This window comes from Saccopteryx leptura, chromosome X (genome assembly GCF_036850995.1).
Source record: "Saccopteryx leptura isolate mSacLep1 chromosome X, mSacLep1_pri_phased_curated, whole genome shotgun sequence".
Lineage (NCBI taxonomy): Eukaryota > Metazoa > Chordata > Mammalia > Chiroptera > Emballonuridae > Saccopteryx > Saccopteryx leptura.
Genome location: NC_089516.1, coordinates 32,718,225 through 32,732,859, shown reverse-complemented (window position 1 = coordinate 32,732,859; position 14,635 = coordinate 32,718,225).

Sequence of the window (14,635 nt, the reverse complement as noted above, 5' to 3'; positions counted from 1 at the left end):
GACATAGATAATAGTGAAGTGGTTAGCAGGGTGAGGTGGGAGGGTGCAGCAAATAAGGGGGAACAACTATATGGTGACGAAAAATGAGTTGAATTTTGGTGATGGGCACACAATGCAATCAACAGTTCAAATTCTATAAAAATGTTTACCAGAAATCTATGTACTCCTATTGATCAATGCACCCCATTAAATTTAATTTCTAAACAACAAACCAGAATGCCCTCCCCCCAAAAAGGGAAAAAAATAAAATGTGAGACCCAGCCTAACTTAGAACCCCAGGTCATTTGATCAGGGCAGAAAGCAGTGGGCACATGAATCATAATCTCTTCTGAATGAGAACCCTTGCTCTTATTAATGTGTCCATAATTACTCACTTGGAACCTAGAGTTAGTTACGCTTCTAAAACTTTTTCAAATGAAATGTGTCTTAATTCGTGCTGAAATGTCTCCCATCTCATTTTTATGCAACTGACTTTCTAAGCTGAATGTGACATTTTACATGTGTTTCTGTTCATCTTTGTGCTATTCTCCTTTTCCCCTTTATATCCATTCTGTGATCTTTGTTCTGTCCTTCAGGAGGCTGACCTCTGTAGGTGGCATCACTGAGCTCTCTGGTCCTCTGGCTTCCTGTTAGGTGTGGCCAATGGGAGGCAACCCCAGGAGTTTGGAGTGAGGGAAGAGAGTAAAGTTGGGTATTGATACAATGCCCCCAGTTTTTTCCCAGGCCACAGTATTAATAAGGTCTGCATTTCTTAGCCTATAGCCACAACTCCTGTCTGATGGCCCTTCCTCCATGGTTACCATGCTGAATTGTCACAAAGCCATTCGTTCCTTTTGCCCTTTCAGGCTGTCTTAACCAGTTTAAACTGGTAACAACGGGTATGTATTTCTCAGTTTTGGAAACTGGGAAGTCCAAAATCAAGGTGTCTTCAGATCCGGTGTCTGCTGAGAGCCTGCTTTCTGGTCTGCAGATGGCTGTCTTATTGTATCTTTACATAGTGGACACTAGAGAAAGAGAAAAAAAGCTGTCTTGTGTCTTTTTATAAGGGCAATAACCCCATTCAAGAAGGCTCTACCCTCATGACCTGATTATCTTCCGAATGTTCCACCTTATAATACTATTACTTTGGGGCTGAAGATTTCAAATATACATTCTAGGGAGACACAAAGATGCAGCCTGTAGCACAGGTCTAGGATTAGTCACAGCAAACTGCTGTTGGTAGCCTCTGAGTGAGTCACCATTCATTTTAAGTTCCCTAAACTGTGCCTCTATCTCTGTAAATAGCCCCCTCATTATACTCTTTTCAATTAAACCTTCTGAGTGTGTGACTTGTTCCCGCTGGGTCCCTGACAGATATAATTTAATTATCTTGACTTCAGCTCATCACTCCAGTCCAGTGAAATCTTTTTGAGGCTTAGTTCTTCATCCATCATAATAAATTTTTATTTCCAGCTTTGTTTTACCTGGAAACTTACTAAACAAGCCTAATTTCCTGTCCAAAGTCTGCTAAGTCTCGTGCTGCCCAAATTGCCTACAAGGGGATCTGGCATGAAGAACTCACCCTAAGCAGGGCAGGGATCATCACCAATTCCTGAACATATCAGCTGCACTCTCTCCCTCCCACTCAGGAACTGCTATTGAGAAGCATGCTAGATGGTGGTGTGGTGGGAGGAGAGGAAGTAAAAGGACATAGAGAGAAATGAGTCTGGGAGAGTGGCTGAGTCATGTGTAAGAGAGGGCATCAAGTGGAGATCAGTGAGCTCCTGCTGCCTGTGGGAGGGAAAATGGTCTATGCGATAATTCAGCCCTTACAGATGTGTTGGGTTCCTCACCGTTTCTGCACTAATCCAGTCAGTGTGAAATCTGACTGTATGGCTCTCTCTTACTGGACACTCCCAGTACACTGCCTTTATGTAAGGTTGCCTGAATGAGTTGCACAGAAAAAGAAAAATAAAGCACACTCGAAATCTTCAAGTCACTGAAAAACATAATGTTGCTGAGGGCAAGGCAAGTGACGGCGTTTGGTTAGCCACTGGAATCCTCCCTGAAGACTGACGTCAGTATCCATCCATACTCATGGAAGATACTGCTAGGGCTCACGGCTATCCATATCATACTCTTCTTCCTGGCCATGTAGCTAAACCTCATCTCCCAGCCCCTTGTTGCCAAATGGTCCATATGACTGAATTCTGGCCAGTAGAATGTGGGCAGAGATGAGGTACACTGATCCAGTCCTGGCTGGCAAAAATATCCCACATAAGATTCCCCCCTCCTCTCCAGAAGCTTCAGAGGCCAGAAATTAAAGATGGCAGCATCATAAGATAGAAGGACCCATATTTTCAATGTTACTTTGTAGGGGCAAAGTCTCTCTTTCTGAAAGCGAGCAATTTTATTGCTTGAGCCACTGAGATTTGGGGAATGTTTGTTTCAGCTGTTAGCTTACCCTGACTAATACTAAAATGGGTATCAGAAGTGGGATTCAAACCCACATAGATGTGCAGTTATGCAGTCAGCTATAACTCAACAAACTATACTATCAGCTAGCCCACTTTCGCTTATATTTTCCATAAGAATAATCTGTGAGATGTTGTAAAATGCTTTTCGTAAATCAAAAATTATTCCATGTATTATTTTTCCCTAATCTACTGGGTGACTTACTCTGATCTATCTATGAAAAAGATACAGAGTAAATTTGGCCTGACTTCTGTATAATGAATCCATGCTGGTACTCAATGATCTTTCCTTCCTCCCCTCAATCCCGTCCTCTACCACCCTGTCTTTTTTCCTTTTGCCAGGAATTAAAAAACCACCACTTTTTTTTTTTGGGGGGGGTGACAAAGATAGAAAGAGAGATACAAGTAGAGAGACAGAGAGAGGGACTGATAAGGACAGGAAGAGAGAGAGATGAGAAGCATCAATTCTTTGTTGCAGCACCTTAGTTGTTCATTGATTGCTTTCTCATATGTGCCTTGACCATGGACCTTCAGCAGACTGAGTGACCCCTTGCTCAAGCCAGTGACCTTGGGTCCAAGCTGGTGAGGTTTGCTCAAACCCGATGAGCCTGCACTCAAGCTGGTGACCTCGGGGTCTCGAACCTGGGTTCTCTGCATCCCAGTCCGATGCTACATCCACTGTGCCACTGCCTAGTCAAGCCCAAAACCACCACTTTAACAATAGATTTAAAATTTTTTTTCTAGGAATCATCTTCAGTTTTATGGTTGTGCAATTTTCAAAATCTACATTTCTCTTTCTTAAAAGTAAGACATTTTTTCTTTTTCAATAGATTTAACTTTCATGAACATAGAAAAAAATATGTACTTGGACCACTTCACAAAAAATGCCAGAACCTTATAATAAATTAACTCTGTCTCTTCCCTCTTGCCATAATAACTTACATTTACTGAGCGCATGCTATGTGCCAGTCTTCTAAGGACTGCATTCATACTGATTTACTCAATTTTGTCTGCCACACTGTAAGGCTGATGATTCTTATTCCCATTCTACAGTTGAGAACATTGAGGAACACAGAGGTGAACCAATCTGACTGGGAGAGTCTCACCTTACTAGTGGCAGAGCTAAGATGCAAATCCTAGCAGTCTACCCTCAGAAGCCACCTGCTCAACCAGCACACTCTATGATGTTTTCTGCCAACTTCTAGGCTGGATTTGTTTTATTCTGATTGTTTTCCTTCCTTGGCCAAATATGTCATCTCTACTTTCTCTTCTATAGCAGTGTCTGGTGAACAGAAAGAGGCACCCCAGCTGAGGGGGGTTCCACTCTCAGGCCGGGTAGGGAAACACGGAGTACCCCTTCTCCAACCCCAGCAGAGAGGAAGAAGGCATCCTTGGCCCTTCCCCAGCTTCCACATCAGTGGAGCCCAGCAAAGCCACTGCCTTGGACACCCACTCAGTTACTACCTGGTAACTACCCTTGGAGCACTTGGGGGGCAAAGGAGAGGGAGCATGCCTGCAATGTAATTAACACTATAACAACTTGTTTCCCCCTTGGAGAATTACACCATTAGCTGCTTCAATTGTGCATGAAATATAAATTACATTACTCGGAGGCATCATGTCAGAGCAGACACGATGCTAAATGACGAGGCTTTCCACGGTGCATCCCACTCCCCAGCCAGCGGGTCAGAGAGAGCACAAACCCTGAGGCCTCCAGCCAGCACACCTACCCTGTGATCTCCCTGGTTGTTCCAGGCAGAGAGGACACACCCACAGCGAAGAATCTTTCCTGGGTGCTCTAGGAAGCTAGGTCCCAGGAGCATTGTCACTAGCACTTTTTCACTTTCTGAAAGGGGTTGAAGCTGTGGACCAAGCCTCTTCTTTTCCCCAGATCCCACACACAAGCAGAGAAAAGGGGCTGCTTCTCTTCTCACAGTATGTGTGTGTAGGCTAAAGAAATCAGTCCGGGCAGAGTGAAAAGAGGTGGGCAAATTCACCTGAGAAGGGAGGAAAGTAACCCTTTACCAGCCAGATTCAAACTTGTCCCTAATATTCATCCATCCTGCCATCTGATAATTTGCCTTGCTTAACGCACTCTGATTCCCCACCTGGGCCAGGCCCAGCCAACTCTTTACTTTCTTTCAATGCCAGCTATCTGGGCACTAACCTAAGCTAGCTTGGGACCCTCACTTGGTATATAATTAGGGCTGAGTTGATAAGCTTTTGAGAAATAGGATGTAGGGGTTGGGTCTGTCATCCTTCTTTGAGGACAGTGAAGGAATTTTCAAATCCTGATGTCATGAGAAGGTGTCTTTGCTGTTTCAGAAGAGACATAAGTTGATTTGCATCTGTTTCCATTTTCTCAGGGGAAGTGACACTGGGTACAATTAGCAATGGCCACAATTGTGCCTTTTATCTGAAACCACCATACCTCCAATCCAGGGGTCCCCTTCATGCCCTTGCCTTAGAGCCTAGTGCTTAGTCCCAAGGGAATTGTAGGGGGCTTTTCCATGGGCACCACCAACAGCTTCTGGGAAGGCTCAGAGCCAGCCTTTTCTCACCAGAATCCCTTTTTTTAGGGCAGGAAGTTTGGAAACCTGGCCTGAAGTTCCAGGAGATATTTGGGAAAATATCGTGCAATTACCCTAATGACAGCTGTACAAATCACAAACCACCCCTCAGATCTCCCGCTGCTGAGCAGAGCCCAAAACAGGAAGAGCCAAAACCCACATATGGGCTCATACAGCCCTCTGGAAGCTGTCCCTACAGAGGGCATGTGGGAGTGGCAAAAAGGCTGAAGGGCTCTGGTTCTGCCTAGGCAGGAAGAGACCACTTCAAGACAGCCCCCTCTGGCAGAAACCCATTCAGAAGAGCCCAGCTCACGGAGGTCTTACTGTCTGCCCTCTCTATGTCCAGATTTCCACTTTATACTCCTTCCCAGACCGCAGCAATCCAGGGGACTCTGAACAGGGCCTACAGGGGACAGGGTGACAGCTGTCAGCTCCTGGTATTTCTCTGGCTTGGGAAACCTCCTCCATTCTGTAAATCCAAATATTTTTTGGACTTTAGTCAAGACCCGGATCAAGCTTGTCCTCCCTCTTTTCTCACGGAGCTGTCCTGGGCTTCCTCCCACACTCTGGTCAGAACGTCTAAAACCTAAAAACACTCAGTTGTGTTATGCAGTCCGTTTCTTGATTCCCGATTCCCTTAGAACCATCTGCTGTGAAAAAAAATCACAAAACGGACAGATGGGGGACAGGGAGGTTTCTGTTCCAGATCTCTCTCTCTCTCTCTCTCTCTCTCTCTCTCTCTCTTTCTCTCTCTCTCCTTCCCTCTCTCCCTCCTTCCCTCCTTCCCTCCCTCCCTCCTTCCCTCCTCTCTTGCTGTACTGTAGTTCAGGGACACAGTAGATGTTTCATCACAGATTCTTAGCATAGTGGGAAATGATTGTTTTTCAATTGTCTGATTTTGTGGGATAGAGTTGTAAGTTAGTATTAATGACTCCATTTCACAGATTGGGAAACAGACTTGCGGGGCACAGAGGTAGCTGGCAGGTACTCAGTTTTTGTTGAGCACTTGTGCCTGGCTCTAGATTAGGTACTGGAGGTTACAGATATAAACAAGTTATCCCTGACCCTGGGGAAGGTAGGGACTTACTGTTGAATGAGAGGGTGAGAGACTCGGCTTCTTTGCTTTGCATATTGTACATGAAAATAAAAGTTACAGAGACACTCATCCCTGAGGTCCAGCTCCTGGAAGTTCCACACAATTTACTGGAAAAAAAAAGGCAAGAGGAGGAAGACTTTGCTTTGAGCTCTTGCATGGAAGGGCTGGCCTTTGCCTGTAGATTAGATGAGAGATGAAACCATATTAGAGACCTTGTAGTCTAGTGAGGAATCTGAAAAGATGACCGATTTGCTCATGGACAAGATGACTTCTAATGTAATCTATGACAACAATAGCTACTATTTTTTTTTGAAAGGACACTCTGTAGGAGGCCTGGTGCTGAATCCTTTGCCTAAATTACCTCTGCAGTAGAAAAGGGTACTGTTTAGCACTGTGGCCTGTTGCCAGGCTGCTCTAGGTTCCAATCCTGGCTCTGTCACGATATCTCAGCTGTGTGACGTGGGTGTCACTGAACCTCCTTTCTCTCCTGGCTCTGTCTGTAGAATGGAGATACAACAGTTCTTTCCTCATTGGGGTGTTGTGGGGATTAAATGGATTAACATATGTAGAGAGTTGAGAATTCTGAACTCAAAGTGTGGTTTGTGGACCAGCAGCTTCTGCCTTCCCCTGGAGCTCATTAGAAATGCTAGGTGTCAGGCTCTGTCCCAGACCTTCTGAATCTGCATCTGCTTGTTGATAAGACCCCCCTGGGGATTCATATGCATGCTAGAAGCACTGGCTGGAACAGCGCCTGGAGCATAGTAAGTGCTCTGTAACTGTTGTCTGTGATTAGTGTTATTTTTTATTACCTTATCTAATCCCATAGCACACTTACAGGGCAGGAAACCATGACTCAGACAAGGTATGTATACGGACTCAGCTGCCAGACAGGATGAGGCAGGATTCCAGTGCAACCAGCCTACTGCTCCCAGAACTGAAGGTACTTCAATGTTAAAATCAAGATGGCTCCAGGAAAACCAGCATGGTTTTGATTGGTCATCCTAAGTGCAGATGATTCTCCAACCACTCACCACATTCTAGTTCCAGAACTTTTCAATGCCCCTGAATGGAAACCCAATACCCATTAGCAATCACTCCATATTCCCCTCTCCCCCCAGCTCTTGGCAACCACTAATCTACTTTCTGTCTCTATAAATTAGTCTATTCTGAATACTTCATTTAAATGGATTGAGACAATACATGATCTTTTGTGACTGGCTTCTTTCACATAATGTTTTCAAGGTTCATTCACATAGCAGTGTGTTTCAGAATTTCATCCCTTTTAATGGCTGAGTAGTATTCTACTATATGGATATACCACATTAGCTTACCCATTTATCCATGAAGGGGCATTTTGGCTGTTTTCAACTTTGGGTATTGTGAATAATGCTGCTGGAAATCTTGATTTCAATTCTTTTGGGTATATACCAAGGAGTGGAATTGCAAGGTCATATAGTAGTTCTAGGTTCAACTTGTTGAGGAACAACATACATATTTAAATCTCTGTATGTGTTGGTCACTGAAAAGACCCTTAAGATCCGCAGAAAAGCACCATTTGGACCCTGTTTTTGTGAGCCCCAGTCCACGGGTGAGCCACTGGGCCTTCTCAAAGCAGCCCCAGTTCCCTTGGTGGCCAGACCAGGATGGGAAGCCTCCATTTTGCTTTCCCCCACTCTGCACCATCCTTCAGGGTACTGAAGGAGTGTTTACTCTAGGATGAGCCAGCCCCAGAGATTTCTGTTGCTCAGTTACACTGAAGAAAACCAATGGAGGCTAAAGAAACCAAGTGGTGTGAACCAAAGTGTATTGTAGTCCATGAGTGTGGGGCCACCAGTGCTAAAGAGTTTAGAGATGTTGGAGGAAAGGGGAAGGGAAGAGGGAGTCAATTTTTGGATCCATCTCCGGGGAAGGAGGAGTAACCTCAAAGCAAATAGTAAACATTTTTCTTTGCTTTCAGTAGGAACTGCTAGGCCACACCTCACCTTGGTGAGTTTGGCACTGAAATGCTAGGCATGGGAGGGCACACAATAACGTGTTCTGTGCCTGGGTGGTCGCCATTCAGGGGCTTTCTGTGCATTCTGAGCTAATAAATTGCCTTTGGTGATTGCACAGATTCTTTCTCAGTGACCTCAGGCACCCTGAGGAACAATGCCAGGTGGTGGTTGTTGTGGGAGGCCAGAGGGTGGGCCAGAAGGTTCCTGCGGCAGGGATCTATGCTCTCTCCCTCTTCCAAGGCCTGGTGGGATAGCAGTTAGGCTTTGTTGATCCTTTCAGGCTAGGATCCAACACAGCAGAAAAGGGAAGAAGGAGAGAGTTTTTTTTCCAGAGGAAATAATGAGCAGAAGGGCTACAGGGTAGGATGAGGGGTGGTGGGCACACAAATGCTGCTGCTAAGGTCGTTGAGTAATGAACAAAGGGAGAGAGGAGAGTGAGAGGTCAGCGAAGGCCAGCGTCCAAGCTATTGGAAATAGCATTTCCACTCCTTGACCCAGCCGAGCAGACTGTTTTTTTTCTCTCTATCCACTGTAAACTCCAGTCTTCACCTCCACTGTGTACTGAACCCCAAAGTAGGGCCCTTATCTGCCTGCCCCTCCCACTAACCTGTCCCTGTTGCTATGGAAACTATCTGGGGTAAGGTGATCTCTCTTTACTTGCAACCTCCCTGCTTTCAGCACCAATCAATCAAACCCCTCAACCCCATCTCTCAGGGGGAGGTCCTAGGGGAGAGTGAGGAAAGAGAGAAATTAAACACAGGAAAAAACAATAACAGTAATGAAAAATGAACAAAGAGAGGGGGGTGATGTAATTCCAGCTGTTGATCAATTCCTTTTGTCCTTCTAGCCACCACACCCTTCCCGTGTTTAACTCTTAAAGGAGAAAGGGACTCTGGTGGGGCTTTTCCAGAGTCTCAAGGCTGGACTCAGGGAAGTTTTTCTGGTTGTGGAGTCCTTCAGAGAATTTGCCTTCCAACTTGTCCATTCTTCTCCTCTGAAAGAAGGTCACTGGAATGACAAATCAGTCTGGTCATGGGTAATTAGAGATGGGCTGGAGCTTACCTGCCAGAGTAAGCAAGGTCATAATGGGGTTGACCACTGAGGATTTATTTCTTGTGGAAGACTGTGTTTTGTACAAATGGCTAAAACAATAGTTTCTTCCCTACATGCTCTTCGGGATGCTCCCATGCAGAGGTGGAGTCTATGTCCTCAACCCTTGAACCTGAGCAGGCCTTATGGCTGCCTCTACAAATAGTATAGCAGGAAGTGAAGTTATGTGACTTCTGAGGGTAGGTCAGAAAAGGCAGTACAACTTTTTCTTGGTTCTCTCTTGGGACACGATTGTTAGAGACCAGGTATCATGTTGTGAGAAAGCCCAGATTACACAGAGAGGTCACATGAAGATGTTTATGACAACAGCTCCTACCGAGGTCCCTGTTAACAGCCAGCATTAATAGCCAGATCTGCAATGAGCAAGCATTGGAGATGACTGCAACATCAGCTACTTCATGACTGAAACCGCAGCTAGAATCACCTGACTTCAGCCAATCCCCAGAACCAATGGATAGATAACAATAATTTTTGTGGTTTTATGCCAGTAAAATTGGGGTGGCTTGTTTTACAGCAATAAAGGAGAGTAAAGGGGGACAAATATATGGTGATGGAAAACAATTTTTTTTTTTAAGATTCTGGTAATTTTTTAAAATATTTTATTTATTGATTTTTAGAGAGAAGGGAGAGAAAGAGAGAGAGAGAGAGAAGGGGGAGGAGCAGGAAGCATCAACTCCCATATGTGCCTTGACCAGGCAAGCCCAAGGTTTCGAACCGGCAACCTCAGTGTTCCAGGTTGACGCTTTATCCCACTGCGCCACCGCTGGTCAGGCGGAAAACAATTTGATGTTGGGTGATGGGCACACAACACAAACAACAGTTCAAATGCTATAGATATTCATCTGAAACTTACATACTCTTATTGTTCAATGTTACCCCATTAAATTTAATTTCTAAATAAAAAAAGGAAAGCCAGAATGAAGTTGGACATTAAAAATTAGAAGTCTGAGTTCTATGGCAAAATTTGCCGCAAGCTCACTTTGGCGTCTGAACTTATTTGTCTCTGAAAACACAGAATTTTAATCATTTCTCATGACCTGGTTGATGATTTTGCTCTTGGTACACATAATTAGTCACTGCTTTGATTATAAAATGCTGTAAGAGGTTTAGGTGAAAATTATAATCTAGATGATGATTTTGTGTTCCCAGAGAAACAGCTGTCCTATTTTCACTGGGTGCCTGTTTAAGCAATTTGCCCATGGATGTCATACTAGCGCTAACCTGCAGATTGTCTATTCTTTGTTAGTTACAAAACCAATTGACTATCTGTGTGTTCTCTCAATATATCATTATATTTGTGAAATACTGTCCAATTTTAATCCTACTGAGCTCTGGCTTCCTAGTTGATAGTCATCAGCTTTCTTTTTGCTCACAAACTTTTTTTTTTTTTTTTTTTGTATTTTTCTGAAGCTGGAAGCGGGAAGAGACAGTCAGACAGACTCCCATATGCGCCCAACCGGGATCCACCCGGCACGCCCACCAGGGGTGACGCTCTGCCCACCAGGGGGCGATGCTCTGCCCCTCCGGGGCGTCACTCTGCCACGACCAGAGCCACTCTAGCGCCTGGGGCAGAGGCCAAGGAGCCATCCCCAGCGCCTGGGCCATCTTTGCTCCAATGGAGCCTTGGCTGCGGGAGGGGAAGAGAGAGACAGAGAGGAAGGAGGGGGGGCAGGGGTAGAGAAGCAAATGGGCGCTTCTCCTATGTGCCCTGGCCGGGAATCGAACCCGCGTCCCCCGCACGCCAGGCCGACGCTCTACCGCTGAGCCAACTGGCCAGGGCCTGCTCACAAACTTCTTGAATGCTGTATACATCAGTGGTTCTCAAACTTTAGCCTGTATTAGAATCACCTGGAGGACTTGTTAAAAACCAGATTCTCAGAGTGCACCGTAAAAATTTCAGATTCAGTAGGTATGGGGTACGGCCCAAGATTTGGGTTTTTAACAAGCTCCCAGATGCTGCTGATGCTGTTGGTTTGTAGACCTTGTTTTTGGTGGCACTGGTATATGTTAACTCCATTTCTTCTGTTTCCCCTTCAGCCAGTACAAAGTAAATATTTCCCTATCACCATGGTTGTGTAAAAGTCAATCTAATTGCTACTGCTCATTCCTTACCCTCTTTTGATATCAAGGCATCATTAAATGCCATTGACTACTTTTTCCTTCCTGTAACTTCTTCCTCCCTTGCCTCTTGCTACACATCTCTTCTAGTTCTGAACTTACCTTATTCTTTCTTCATCTCTTTTACTTGCTTACCTCTCAAAGGTTAACATGCTCTAGTGTTCTCTCCTTTTTTTTTTTAAATTGAATTTTACTGGGGTGACACTGGTTAACATAATTATACAGTTTCAAGAAGAGTATACTCTTTTTTTATTTGTTTTCAGACTCTACATTTTCTGCCTGGCTTCTACTACTATTTTCCACCTGAACACCAATGCCTTGCAAATTCATAATTCCAGCTGTGGCCTCTCTCCTAGACATCTCCAGTTGAGAATCCTGTAGACATTCAAGTGTCCAAAACTACCCTCCCACCTTCTCTGGTACACCTGCTTTACAGCTCTTATCTCTTCAAAGTCAAATGGTCATCAGATCTTAGCCATAATTTTTCTTTAATCCCCCCTCTCCTCTCTTTTCTTCCCTTTCCCAGACCCCACACTTGTTCAGGTCCTCAGTAGATCCTTCAGCCCCCTTACTTCAATCTGAACATCTCTGTCTGTGATATTCCCCTACAAGATGGAGCTGAAATTGCCCTTGGAGTGACTTTGTTTTGTACGGCCCCTTGGCTTTGCTTCTGACCTTTCTAGCTCTTCCTGGTCACATCTCTTAATAAATCATTTTTACAAGATTTCTGGTCTCTGAGTCTGCTTCTGGGAACCCTGAAATAGACATGCACTTGGAGGATAAAATGAGAACTCCTAAATCTGGAAAAGAAGGTCCTTTGAAATGTGGTCCTAACAATGTTTTTGGATTCATCTTTCCCGAGTTCCATCTGACATTAGAGCCACATCAAGGACAGGCATTCCCAGAAAACACCATGTGCTTCCAGACTGCTGCAGCTCTGACTGTGTGTTAACCCTTTGAGGTATGTTGATCTAGCAATGAAGATCTTTGTACACATACGAAGCCTTTTGAAATCCCTCTTCTTGTGCACTATCCCTGTTCCTTTGGTCTTTGTATTTTGTATATTTCCTTGGTACAATTCTTATTGAGTTAATGCATATGTTCATTTCCCACATTTAAACGTGAACTCCCTAAGGCATGATCACTTAATTTAGGTATTCTTGGCAACTTACAGAGTATTTGATCCTTAGTAGGTGCTTGTTATAGGTTGAATATATTAAAGTCTTAACTCCTAGTACCCCACAGTGTGATTTTATTTGGAGGTAGAGTCTTTGCAGATGTTGTCAAGTTAAGCTGAAGTCATCAGGGTAGGCCCTAATTCAATATGACTGGTATTCTTATAAAAAGGAGAGATTTGAACACAGACACATGCACACAGGGAGAATGCCATGTGAACACGAAGGCAACAATTCGGTGTGATGCCTCTACAAACCAAGGGATATCAAAGATTGCCAGCAAACTACCTGAAGCTAGAGGAGAGGCCTGGAACAGATTTCTCCTCACACCCTCAGAAGGAACCGACTCTGCCAACATTTTTATATCGGAGTTCTTGCTTCAGAACTGTGAGAAAGTACATTTTTGTTGTTATAAGCCCTCAATTCATGGCAGCTCCAGGAAACTAATAGTGCTTATTAAATGCTCGCTGGATGAATAAATTTGATGTAACACTTATTTAGCTCTATAAAATGCCAGGCACTATTCTAAGTCCCATACAAATATTAACTCCCTTAATTCTCATAACACCACCATGAGGCAAGTATTGTTATCCTCATTTTACAAGAGGAGGAAATTTAGGCACCAAGGGGTTAAGCAATTTACCCAAGTTTGCAGAGCAAGTAATAGAGGTAGAATTTGAAAGGCAGTCTGATTTCAGATCCTAAGGACTTTGCCACTATGCTATGCTGAATTAAGATAATTCTTGTAACAACTGTTGCAAATGAGGTTGTCAGGATAGGTAGGCAGAGGTGGAAGCTGGAACAGAGAGGATAAATAACTGAGTTTCACGTGGGAGGTAAGTGGCAGAGGTGGAAATCAGCCTCTTTTCTTTGATTCCTAATCTAGTCCCCTCTCTACAAAGTAGAAGAGATGGGCCTTGAGAGTGCCTCATGATAAATACTCACATTTGAGAGTCATTGCTTCTAGTCTGAGTATGAGCCAGTAAAAACGAGGCAGATAGTTGTTGTCAGGGAGACCTGGCTCCTAGGGAGGGGGGATGCTCCATCGCTGGTTATGGGCTAACAGTGGTCGTGTAAATTTTCATTCTCAGTGAGTGTAACTTCCATGACTGATGGTCATAGGTAGAATTGCTTGGGCTTTAGATTTGTGGACCCAATGCCCATAAACCACATTTTCATATAGAATACATGTCTGAAGAGAAGCGGGCATGTTTTAATCTCGTGAGTTACGGCGCTGCCTCCCTCTAAAACCTGAGCCAGCCTCCGATGAGTGAAGAGGTTGTTGTGACAAGGGAAAAACCCACCCAGTGCCTCCTAGTCTCCCTTCCCCACTCTCTCCTCAGAGACCAGCATTTATTTACTCTGCAGGAGGGGTGGATGTTCTTATTGTTTTTAAAAGGTTGTTCCTGCCTTGGAGTGGCAAGAAGAGATGTGCACAAGCGATTTTGGTCTCTTCTGTATGATTCGCAGTAGTTGTTGAGAGTTGAGTCGTTTAGCAATGGATTTAGTTGCAAGGGATGGTGGTGGTGGTGGTGGTGGTGGTGGTGTGTGTGTATGTATGCATGCACATGGGCACATCTCTGCTTCTTCATAGCCACATTGGCTCTACTTATCAGGTCTTTTAATGCTGGGTAATTTGGGGGTTAACCAAGTGGGAGGAAAGAAAGTGTGCTCACTATAGAGCTGCCTGAAAGATGGGACCTGCCATAGATGGACAAAACCTGTTGGCCGACAAAGAGTACAAGTCACAAACAAGCCTCATGCCAGGGGTAGGCAATGTGGGGGTGCTGCCAGGTGCCACTGGTGTGGTTGCAAACTCTGGCAGGTGCTAATTTGAAGGGGTAAATGGTGGATCCAGAACCAGGTGAGGACCAGAGTGGAGCTGAGACAAATGTACTCAGAAGGGCTTGTGGGTACTTCGCTGAAGACTGGGCCAAATGCCAGGAGATATGGCGGAAGAGGGCAGGACAGAAGCCAGGCCCAGACATGGACAGGTGATCAAGCAGTGGGATATTGAAAGAAAGATGGAACAGACAACAGGGGCCCTGGGTACAGCTTTGTCTGCAAGGGAAGGCCAGAAAAGCACTGAGCCAGATAGAAAGACCCCTAGGAGTTCCCT